Source organism: Mchenga conophoros, linkage group LG12 (assembly GCF_057382185.1).
Source record: "Mchenga conophoros isolate Kocher_MC1m ecotype Shallow Benthic linkage group LG12, M_conophoros_male_GT1.1, whole genome shotgun sequence".
NCBI lineage: Eukaryota > Metazoa > Chordata > Actinopteri > Cichliformes > Cichlidae > Mchenga > Mchenga conophoros.
Genome location: NC_140537.1, coordinates 26845208 through 26857540, shown reverse-complemented (window position 1 = coordinate 26857540; position 12333 = coordinate 26845208). Strand labels below are relative to the sequence as shown.

At 41.1% G+C, this 12333-nt stretch overlaps 1 protein-coding gene across 4 annotated transcripts in view; it reads left to right on the top strand.

Moving 5' to 3' along the window:
• The first annotated feature begins 11317 nt into the window (after nucleotides 1-11317).
• dmxl1 (Dmx like 1) overlaps nucleotides 11318-12333 on the top strand; it is a 63455-nt gene continuing 62439 nt past the window's right edge. For all 4 annotated transcript variants that reach the window (XM_085294879.1, XM_085294878.1, XM_085294880.1 and 1 more), the window contains exon 1: nucleotides 11318-11678. The gene's annotated coding sequence lies outside the window, so the exon portion shown is untranslated. The remainder of the gene's footprint in view (nucleotides 11679-12333) is intronic.

The following is a 12333-nucleotide window of genomic DNA, read 5'->3' as shown; positions in this document are numbered from 1 at the left end:
TTCCCCCACCACCTTGTCGCCACTTCATGATTTATTCCTCTATTGCTGTTTGAAGATACTCTAACCCATTCGTCTAAGTCACCAACAATTTGACCATCATAAAAGTCCCTCATGTCTTTACAACTGCTCCCTTCTTCCACATGCAGCATGTTGAGTGCAAAACCAGGACTTGACATCCAGCAATTGTTATGGAATAATCGACTGAGTTCCCTTCATCTCCATGACCTGATGCAACAGAAAGGTTAATTGTGGTTATTTGAAAGGTTTAAAAAGTTTTCCCAGGTTTATATCCTATGACTTTTTTTGCCAGAAGCAGCTGACCTTTGTCTCCTTGCTCTGTCTACATGAGCAAGCAAGATAATTGTGTACAGTACAGTGTACCTTGTTGCACCCACGAATGCATATCAGGTGTTGAGTGAAATTGATTTTATGAGGAAATGATGCTGCAGAGCGCAGCGTCACTACAACGAACTACAACGGCATACAAAGTGGAAGCAGATGTTCCCCTGACACTGTATATTATAATTCCCATCTTCATGCCAGACTGTTGATCCAGATCCAATTCCAAATCTAGATTTGAACTCCAGCATCTCAATTTTGTGCCCGAACTCCACCTTTAAACTTCACCTTGTGTATGGTAGCTGATTTAATAACAGGTACACACAGACCCCACTGAATAAGTCATCTAGCCTCTACTGACACACCCATAAGGTTCATCTATTTTTCAGTCCTGGGAATTTCTTTTTCCATCTCATTGCCATTCTGCCTGTCTGCCCATGTCTCTCTGCCTGTCTGTTTGTTTCTGTGTAAATAATATGTCCTGTACTCAACGACATATTCTGGTATGATTCCTGTTAGAGTCAATCCTGCTTTCTGGGAAGTCCTAATGGGTTGCTTCTATTGAATTGCTGATGTTTGTTTCTGGTTGGGGCTGAGTGGTTGTGATCCATGTAACAGTAGGTGGTAAAAGAACCAGTCGAAATTGGACTTTGCAATGAAAAACCATGGGAACTGTATTTACTGCTGCCCTTAATAACAGTTGGATAATTCTGTGTGTTGAAGATGATTAGCAAAACAGTGTGTTTTTATTATAGCTTGTATTGCAGTTTGTATCCCTTCCTGTCCCCAGCTTCACAGCAAAAGCAAGTTCAGATCCAGAAATACTGGGAATTTTTTTTCACAGTTTCATCCGAGAGTTAATGTCATTATGATCAAGCCCTATGTGTTCCTCCCCAGACAGACCTTAGCTTTGAACTTCTAAATGATTGATGGGTGAGATGAAAGGGAATGTAGGTCACTGTGGGTGAGGGTCGACGGAAGCAGCATAAATCAGACAGGGATAATAACCAGATATCATGGAGGATAATGGCCCAACCAGAGCCATTACAGGTATATTCAACAGCTATAACTCAACAATCTGCCGCAGCCACTAACTGCTGGATTGAACATTTTACTACTAACAGATAATTTGATGTTGCAGAAAAACACGGCGAGCCGAGTGGTTTAAACGTGAGGTGATTCCTGATTCGAGCTCGATTGGAGTGAACTCTGTTTATCAAATAGCACTTGCAGGTGCGATGTCCACCTTAATAACAAACCATTTTAGTGAAGGTGGCAGAAATCGTCAAAAATAGCTTTGCAGCTTTGAACATTTTGTAAATGCTCTGAATGTGAGACAGGCAGGAAAGAAAATTTCTGTGGTAAATGTTTTTCATCTACAAAGTTTCAACAGTGGTTCTGATTTGTTATCAGGCGCATGTTGTTTGAGAGAGATGTGTTCTGGATGTCTGTTCTGTGATCTTTGTTCAAATCTGCTCATTAAGCAAGTTCACTCCATATTTCCGTAGACAGGAGGAAGCAGCCAGACAAAGAATGATGCCAAAGAGATTTGAGTTCAAAGAAAGTCAAAACACATCTGGGAAAATACTGCTTAAATACTCTGTGAACCACTGAGCACCAACTTCCCTCTAAAAACAAGAAGACATCTACGAGATAAAGAATGCATCTGAACTTCAAATCTAATGAGTAAGATGCAAATCAGCAGCTTCTAGCTTTGACTGGTCCACTCACAGATAGAGCTTTTCCTAAAATATTGAACTCCTTGCTAAAGAATTGAAGTGCTGTTTAAAGATTGAGTTATATCAATAAAGGTTTGGCCCATTTTTAGGCAACTGGCGTGTTTTGCGACAATCCTGAAAGATCTGACTTTAAATTTGCATGACAGAGAATATAAAGACGTCAAATTATCACCTCTGTTGCTCATTCCAGTCGATGCCCATACATTATTCTATTACAGTACATTGTTGTGTATCTTCAAATATTTATGATGACATAACATCTATATTGCATTACCACTTGCCCCAGATTTCAGCTTGATTTTTGACACACATTTGGCTGTGTTAGGCTCTCAGCACACACTTAGTCCTCGCCTCTCTTCCTCACTAGAGATTCTCCTCTGAAAGAATTTTGTTCAATTTCCAGTCTGTCTGTGAAAGCAGTACTGGGTGTATAGTATCTCAGTCGCGATCTAGAGATAAACTGCAAGAATATAAAAAAAAAAACAAAAAAAATCTCACAGCAAGAGGGACCCCATAAATTCTCCGTATCCACAAGAGAAAATGACATCAGGAAATTAAGGGTGATGCCGGGCTATCAAAAGAGGAAAAAGACACAAATAAAAGGCTAGGAAAGGGGAAAACTGGAGACCAGATGGAGGGGAGAAATGATGCGAAAATCATAAAGGCAGTGTCACACAGAGAGAATAAGAGGGTGAGGGCCATAAAGACCAGAAGCATACGTCAGGAGAAAAGAGACAGAAGAGAAAGTTTTGTTGTCAGCACAGAGAGGACGGCAGGTGATGGAAGGATAATGACAGAGGGAGGAGCTTGCCTGACCCCTCTTGACCTCTTCCTGGATCCAGCTGCTGGGAAGAGTTAAGGGAAGTGGGCGCAGCAGCAACACTCCGAATGTGATGGGATATCCTGCTGCCTGCCCGTTAACCCCTCTTCCTCCATCGGTTATGCCTGTTCCCATCGTTTCACAGTCACCTCTGCGGGATGACTGTGCTCAAGAGCAACACAAACACACAGAAAACACTCACGGACTTCTAATGCAATGACGCACACGTGTTCACACACACGCGCACGCACAGATGGATACATGCCCTGATGTACTCAGGCCCTCTCACATGCTGACAGCCAAAAACACACACGGGCACACACATAACCACACCTCCAGTTGACTCAACAGTCACAGCCAAGGACGCTTTCACTCCGGTCACTGTATTACGCAGAAGTGAAGGACGGTGTTGAAATTATAGAACTGAGGACGAGGAGCTGGTGGATTACAAATACAGAAAGCCTGCCAGAGATGGCACCAGTGAAAACAATATTATCATGCAGTGCAGTGCAGCTGGTTTGGTTTACTGTGTGCAAACAAAGCCCATTATCCCTCTCAGTGCAGTTTTATACATACACATCCAAATGAAAGCTTATCGTTTAAAGAGTGTTTAAAGGATACACTTAATTACACTGCGACGAGACTCTTTAGCATTCTGTGATTACTGAAGCCAAATGTTAAATGGCTATTCTCTGTGAAAGAACAGTTGTTTTATTCGCCGCTATGCTCCATTAGGGTTAGTTACTTATGTCCCTGTCTGTCAGACAAAGTTCAGCACCTTGTGGGAATTTTCTGCTGTGAAAAAGCAGCTTTGCGCCACTTCCCCCAACCCATGAAACATCAAAGCATGGCCACACTGAAACTTCAAGCCCCATTTTGGCATTGCCCTCCTACCTCCAGATCCAGTAATTACAGTTCATACAAGACATCAACATTATTACTCGTCAAACCACTGTATAATAACACCACAAAGCACTTCAAAGAGGCAACTCAGATTTCAAGGGAAAAATAAAAACTCATGGATTATGCATTAGGAAGGACTGATTCAACCTTCTGTGGCTCAGTTCACGGTATCTGGAACGCGATCCAAACTTCATAATGAAGATTTATGTTGGCTTTAATTTGAAACTAAATTTTACGTGTTTGTAAAAACCGAGCAGGCCAGTGGTTTGAGGTGTTTTCACCTTCATTCATAATGCAGTGCCTTTTTCATTGGAACAATAGGATTATGCAGCAGCCGCATATGAATTTAGACTGTGAGGTTAAACTGCAGTGCCTTGTCAGTTTAGAGTCTTGCCAAGAGAGAATTTATTTACGTTTCAATACTGCCCTCTTGTGTCTTTGTTCAATATGGAAAAATAAAATACAAGTTTTGTATCTTTTTAAAAAACATATTCTTCCCTAATTAGACGAGAACCTTCTGCAGTCTAGTTTTACACCAAGATGTTCTCACTAATCCTTTCCACGTCTGAAATTCTCAATTCAACCTGACATGGAAAAAGAACAGAAAACATAACAAAGAGATTAAAAAAATAAAATACTATATTATGAGCAACTACAAAATACTAAAAGAAACATAACCTGCGTGTTACTGTACATAAATACAAAACTAACCGCAAGATCCAAACACGAGGTGAAAAAAAATACAAAATGTACACTTTAGGAAATTAAATGGTGCTAATATATTGCAGGAATCACAAACTTAATATATACTAACAGCTAATAATTTTTTATACAAATGCACAATAGTTCTTTTTATTGCTATTAAAGGAATTCAAACAATACTACTACTACTACTACTAATAATAATAATAATAATATAGTAACAATTTTAGCAATGCAATGAAAACATTTGATTGTGTTCTTGTTAAAAATAAGCCAAATTAGAGTAACAAAGAGCTTGACTGATTTGTCAATAGGTCACGTATCACCTTTTTGCCAATATATATGAATGTTGGCATTGATAATGGCCAATAAATGCAAATTATGAAATATGTGAGAAGTAAAAAAGAGACCCGGGGAGACACCCTTCAACCATGTTGTGTCTTGAAATTGCATCTGCATCTTTGGCAGAGTGTATAGTATTTTCCAAAAAGTACAAAGTAGTTATATATGAACAAATCATTCACACATACTTAATTTGTTACAATTTGCTATTGATTAATGTAAACTAGTTTCTAAAAGTACAATAATGCATAACATGTAGAGCATGTATTCCATCCTACCCAGTATTTTAAAACCTAAATTTTCTTCCCATTTTCCATAGATGTACTATCTTGTAGGTTTTGAGGGATGCTAACAAATACATCTTGCACAGAGACATTTGATCTCTTCTAACTTTTAGCTTGGCACGTCTATTACTGAAATAGACTAGAGGGGTGCAGGAAGCTCAATACAACACACTCTTTTTTTTGGTCAGTAATTCAGTATCTTCTGTCATTAAGGTCTTGTTTTGGCTTAAATGTGTAACTAAGCTGTACTATTTCCAGTTTCAAATAAAAACTCCAACATTTATTTATTTTTATTTTTTTTAAAAAGGCACACTATGACACACATCTACTGTATCTCTGCAGCAAAAAGTTGTTTTTTAAAAAAAAAAAAAAAAAAAAAAAGAAAGATGTTGGCAAAGAACTAATCCCCCTTAGTCAAACTCACAGCATTCAATAGTACACTGAGCAGCAATATCCTTTCTACACTGCAGGCTAGAGTTTGTCTATGAAAAATTTCTCTTTTATTTTCTCTGTGAATGGTGTTCAAAGTCAAACCCACTGCTAGAAAACTGAGATGGTAAAAGGAGACAGGGTGACAATATACAGCAAGATGGATTGTGTGTGGGTGCAGAGATACGTGGGCGTGCACAAGCCTGTGTGCAAAAATGACTCCCATGTCAGTTTTCTACATGTATAGTAGACATAGGTTACATTTAACTGGCAGCAGTACGCTGATCAACCATGAATGTTAAGAATATTTTTTAAAAAAACAGTATGAAATAGCTTATAGTATCATCTTTAATAATGCTGTGACCTACTTCCTGACTGGAAAGTCAACAATTTCATCATCGCTAAACGCCGTCAACCTTCCCTAATGTCATTAACATGTCAGCCATTTTAATTAGTAATGGAGAGTGTCTGTCCCATTTATCTCAACATGACTTAATTGAGTTTGAAGCCTGCACTCCCCACCATCCTCATTTTCATCCCCGTTCAACACTGCTTTGCTCATTACAGTGGAGCTCAAGCAGAATTTGTGAAAATATAGTGCACATTAAGAAGTTATCTGTGGGATAAATTATCACAGAGCATGGGCCTCTATGAGATTACAGTTATACTGTGCTCATTCACTAAAATTCAATGCATTTCCATCCAATTATATTGCTTTAGACAAAAAGGCGATAGCACAAAGTATTTATAGAGGTGCGACATGAGGAAATGAAAAGCATCACATCATTAGGCCTAATAGCCTAATGGTTCAATCATTCCGACTGGTGAAAATAAACTGGAATGCAGTGTGCTGAACAACAATGACACCCTGTGGTTATTTGTAATTAATACAAGAAATTCAGTCGCCTCACTTATACACTTTGGAGTCTTGGTCAAGCAAGGACCAATATTTATTTACCTTTAACAAAAACAATAATTGGGCATTACTTACAGCTGCTGAGATCATGCCTTCTCTTTAAAAATTAGTATCAGTTCTCCAAGAGTTGCATGGTTTTTCCATTTACTTTGGGAGTTAGGCTGTTACACCATCTTGGAAAACTTCCCCACATTACTTCATGTATTTAGGCTGTTTCACTATCCTTATGCTGACTCCAGAATGTTGAAATCAGGGCTCTGTGGGACTTCTTTCAATTGATGATGCAGCTTTTTAATTCTTTTGGATCATTGTTATGCTTCCAAATTCATTTGGGGCTCATCAGATGCTTCCCTGGTGGATTTGTACTTCTCAACACTGAAGAGACAGATAATTTTGACCAAATTGTCAAACTTGCCAAAAATTACACCCCAAGCCTTGAGGGATCCTTAGACTACACTCCTTGCATAAATCGTCTGCCCTTTGGAGAACAAACTGGCTTCTGTTAGTGGTAAGGATTCAACATTTTGACTCATCAGTCCACTGAACCTGCTGCTATTTTCTGCACACATTTTCAGGGCTGAAGTGAGGCGTCACCTTGATTCCACATCTGAACAGTGGCTTTTTAGCTACAAGTCTCACATAGAACTCAGACTTCTCTAGATTCCAAATCTCAGCTGATGGTGATCAAGCATTTGTGATACATCACATCACCGTAAAGGAATTTTGGCCTACTATTTTTTGCACAGTTGTTTAATTCAGCCACACTGGAAGGTTTTTGAGCATACATGGTCAGGGTACAAACTGATGGCTGGATATTCTCCTCCTGGTAGAGAGCAAAACTCATGGTTCCATCAACTGCAGCAAGTCATCGAGGTCCTGACGCAACCCCAGACAATCACACTACCACCACATTTGACTGTGAGTATGATGTTATTTTTTTTATAAAACACCGTGTTTATTTTAGGCCAGATGTAATGGGTCACAAACCCATATGTTCCCAGAATTCATGGGGATCATCATCAAGATTTTTATTGGCAAATGTGAGACAAGCCTTTGTGCTGTTTTTGGTCAGGAGCAGTTTTCTCCTTGGAACTCTCCCATGGATGCAATTTTTTTTGGCCTCAATCTTATTGTTCAGTCCTTTATGGGTTCTTTTGTGACCTCCTGGATGAGTAGTCAAAATGCTTTTGAAGTAATTTTGGTAGTGGGGAGGTTCGCCACTGTTCCAAGTTTTCTCCATTTGTGGATAATGGCTCTTACTGTGGTTTACTGTAAGCCTTGCCACACTCATAAACGTCAGTGACTTTGTATCTAACCTGTCATGGTCCTGGGCCATGTGGGCCCAGTATTCTTAGTTTTCATGTATTTTTGTATTTTGTTCTTTATTTAGGCCATGCTTCCTGGGTTGATCTGTTACGTTGTTCCTTATGTGTTTTCCCTTCGTGACTCTTACCCCCTGTGTGCCCCTCTGTGTATTTATGAGCCCTCGTCTCTCTTTGTGTTTTATTCTATGTTTTCCCCAGCCCGTTATGTCTGCGTTCTCCCCGTGCTCTCTCTCTTCCTGTTTGAACCTCTGTGTACTTCCTGTTTTACTTTGCCCATCTCCCATCAGTGTTACGTTCCCTCCTGCCGTGTCTTGTTATGATTATCAGTGTCACCTGTGTTCCCCGTGTGCATCCACTTCCCCTGATCATCCCTCATGTGTATTTAGTCTCTGTGTTTCATGCAGTCTGTGTCGCGTCGTCTGTGTTCCCACCCCCTGTGTTCCGTATTTCCAGCCATAGCCTTTCCTTAGTTTGTCCAGTTTAGGTTTCTGTTGAGCTACTACTCATATGCTGCCTTCACTCTGTTTTGTTCCTTTCATCAGCCATAATAAAAGGCTCGCTTTTGTTTAAATCCACTCCTGCATCCTCGCTTGTGTTCGCACCTGGGTCCACCATACACATTCCCGCACGGTCTGCCTCCGCAGACCGTGACATAACCTGTTTTTGAGTTTCTTTAGATTACTCTTAGATGTTATTATCCTTTGCCTTTTTTTTTAGCTAATTAATGATTTAATGAGTGGGTGGGGGTAGTTTTTCACACAGGGCCAGGTAGGTTTGGATAACTTTTTTACTTAATAAATTAAATCATCATTTGAAACTGCATTTTGGTTTGGTTTGGTTTCTTTCACTGGATTCAGGCCAACCAACAGCAGGGGAACTGAGGGAGGTGAGAATAGAGCCAATGAGTTGAATCTGTTTTTCAATAGATTCGACACCACAGTGTCTGCTCCTACCCCCACAACCTCACCTGTAGTCAGCCTGGAATCCAGAACCACACCACTGTGCCAGCCTCTCTCGTCACATGGCGCTGTTGCCTCCTGTGAGATTCCTGACACCCCTCCCCCACCCATCACCTTCACTCAATACCAGGTTGAGATGCAAATGAGGAGACTTCACTCAGGCAAGTCTGCTGGACCAGACGGAGTGAGTCCCCTTGTCCTCAAGACCTGTGCCCCCCAGCTGTGTGGAGTCTTTCATAAACTGTTTATGCTGAGTCTGAGTCTGCAGAGGGTCCCGGTGATGTGGAAGACATCATGCCTCGTCCCTGTACCAAAGACGCCATGTCCCAGTGGCCCCCAGGATTACAGGCCCGTGGCATTGACCTCCCACATCATGAAGACCCTGGAAAGGCTCATCCTGGACCAGCTGCGACCCATAGTAAGACCACACCTGGATCCCCTTCAGTTCGCTTATCAGCCTCGTCTCGGAACTGAGGACGCCATCATCTACCTGCTCAATCGTGTCTACACCCATCTGGACCAGCCGGCGAGCACTGTGAGGGTCATGTTTTTTGACTTTTCCAGTGCTTTCAACACCATCAGGCCGACCCTCCTGGGTGATAAGTTAGCAGCGATGCAGGTGGATGCTTCTCTGGTGTCCTGGATTGTTGATTACCTGACAGGAAGACCACAATATGTACGTCTCCCACAGTGTGTGTCTGACAAGGTGATCAGCAACACAGGGGCACCACAGGGGACTGTCCTCTCCCCCTTCCTCTTCACCCTCTACACCACAGACTTCAGCCACTGCACAGAGACCTGCCATCTTCAGAAGTTTTCTGATGACTCTGCGGTGGTTGGATGCATCAGCAGGGATGATGAGACAGAGTACCGGGCTGTGGTCGACTCCTTTGTCACATGGTGTGAGCAGAATCATCTGCAGCTCAACGTGGCAAAGACCAAGGAACTGATCGTGGACTTCAGGAAGACCAGGAAACACTTGACCCCTGTTTCAATTCAGGGGGTCAGTGTTGACATTGTGGAGGACTATAAATACCTTGGAGTACACATTGACAATAAACTGGACTGGGCTAAAAACACCACAGCACTTTACAGGAAGGGCCAGAGTCGTCTCTATTTTTTGAGGCGACTGAGGTCCTTCAACATCTGCCAGAAAATGCTGAGGATTTTCTATGAGTCTGTTGTGGCCAGTGCGATCCTCTATGCTGTTGCATGCTGGGGGAGCAGGCTGAGGGTCGCAGATGCCAACAGACTTAATAAACTAATCCGTAAGGCCAGCAATGTTGTGGGGATGGAGCTGGACTCCCTCAAGGTGGTGTCGGAGAGGCAGATGCTGTCCAAGATAAAGACAATGTTGGATAACACCTCCCACCCACTCCATGACATGCTGGTCAGTCACAGGAGCTCGTTCAGTGAGAGACTGAGATTACCGAAAAGCACCACTGAACGACACAGGAAATCATTCCTGCCTGTGGCCATCTCCCTGTACAACGCATCCACTTAACACACTGTTTGCTGCTACAACTACACATGTTTCTTTTCCAACTATTTATTTATGAGTGACTTATGTATGTATGTATGTATATATATGTATATATTGTACTATTCTTAGTTAGTGTATTGTCTGTCTTGTCTTAATGTTGGTTTAAAATGGAGCACTGTAACAAAAAAAAATTTCCCCCAGGGATCAATAAAGTATTCTGATTCTGATTCTGATTCTGATTTTGGTGATGAAGTGTGACAAATATGCACAATCCAGCCCCCTCAACCCACCCCCCCAAAAAAAACAAAACCCAAAACTGAGAAATCAGGAAGGCGCAAATACTTTTTCACAGCTGTGTAAATGTAGTTAGGTGGCCTAGGTGTCCAAATTTGTGTGGGACTGCTAAGTATTTTTACCTCTTGTTTCCCAAAAATTGAGAAAACGCCCCACATTTTCAAAGGTTATAGTTTTCCAAATATTTTAAAAATATTTTACCCAAAGAAGAAAAATACAGCTCAAAAGGGGATGAGTTAACAGCTTTAATAGCCATTCTATGAATACAAACTTTAGCTGTCATTTACAGCTAAAGTTTTCACTTATTAAATATAGTATTAGTCCTTCAAATGACTGATGACAGAGCTGTGTTAGATGTATCAACAGTTTAAACCTCTCATTATTGGGTAAGATCCCAGTCCCTCATACAGGCATATTCCTTACCCCACACGTTTTAGTTATGAACTGGTCAACCTACAGTCAGTACAGTGCTCAAAAATACTCCTACTGTATGATAGTGCTACTGTAAAATTTTGGGGACAAAGTTCAAACAACATAAAAGTCATATTTTTACGTTTTTACATTTTTAAAGTGGAAAAGAAAAACGTTAAATACAACCATCTCCAGGTATGGCTGTGTTTAACTATTTACCTTCTCTATACAAGCCAATGCACCCACGAAAAACAACGCAAAACGTGTTAGCTACAACTGTAAAAGCCTGTGTGCCTGAACGTCACGTGCGAGAGTGCGAGCACGGTTTTAAAACTACAAGACCCACGATGCTTTGCAGCGAAACAGTCATTATCATCACATATCTTCAACATAAGGAAAAGCTTCCTCTTTGGAAGGGTTTTATTTGCTAACCTCGGGCAGAGGGTGACTCCTACTCAGAGTCAACATTTTGAGTCAATAGATAGTTCCTTCTCTCGTAAAGTATTGACTGTTAGGCAAATGTGCGCCATAAGTGACATAGTGCTAGCGTTGTAGCCTAGGAGCCTGCTCAGAGAGCGAGCTTCAGAGGCTAGTGCGAGCTAACGCTAGCAAAAGCTAGCTAAACTAAGACCGAATCCGTGAGATTATAACTGTATTCACCGAAAACATCAGGCGACGGGAGTAACCGTTGATGTTATATCTGCAGGAGATGTCAAGAAGCAGCAGCATAAGGTAAGCAGATAATTACTGGTGGTGTTACTGTGTGTCCTGAAAGACTGCTGATAGCTAGTTAAACTTGACAGCTAAGTTAGCGTTACGACTGGAGGGATTGAAAACATGTATGAAATGTCTGCTTTTGCACAGTGACAGTGAGCTAAATGCACGCTTTTGTCTAAACGGGAGAAAAAAATGCTAGTCAGATGAGGTATCGGTAGCTGTGTCTTAATGCGCTGGCTTGTGAAACGTTATCACGTGAGTTGCCACAGCACAGGAAGCATATGTTAACCCCTCTGACGTGGATTTTTTATCCTTCTGGTGGTGTTATTTTTGTTCTGTAGCGTTAAATTTTTGAATCGTTAAAACTGTCTCTGAAACTTTTCGTTCATTATTTTCAGTAGCGCACCTGCGGTCGACACGTAATCTATACTTGTTTAAACGTGTGATTTTCAGACTGTTCAGCCCTTGATTGTATGATAAGTTGATTAACCGGGCTCGTAGGGTTACAGTAAGGTGTAACCTGCACCGGTGATCCATTTAACCCTCCGTACAAATTCCCTGCACCCTTTTGATTAATGGACTCCTTGTATTGAATTTACTTCGCTGCCAAATACACAAAGGTGAAATACTGTTTTTTTTAAAGTGTAATTAGTGAACCCTTTTAAATCCC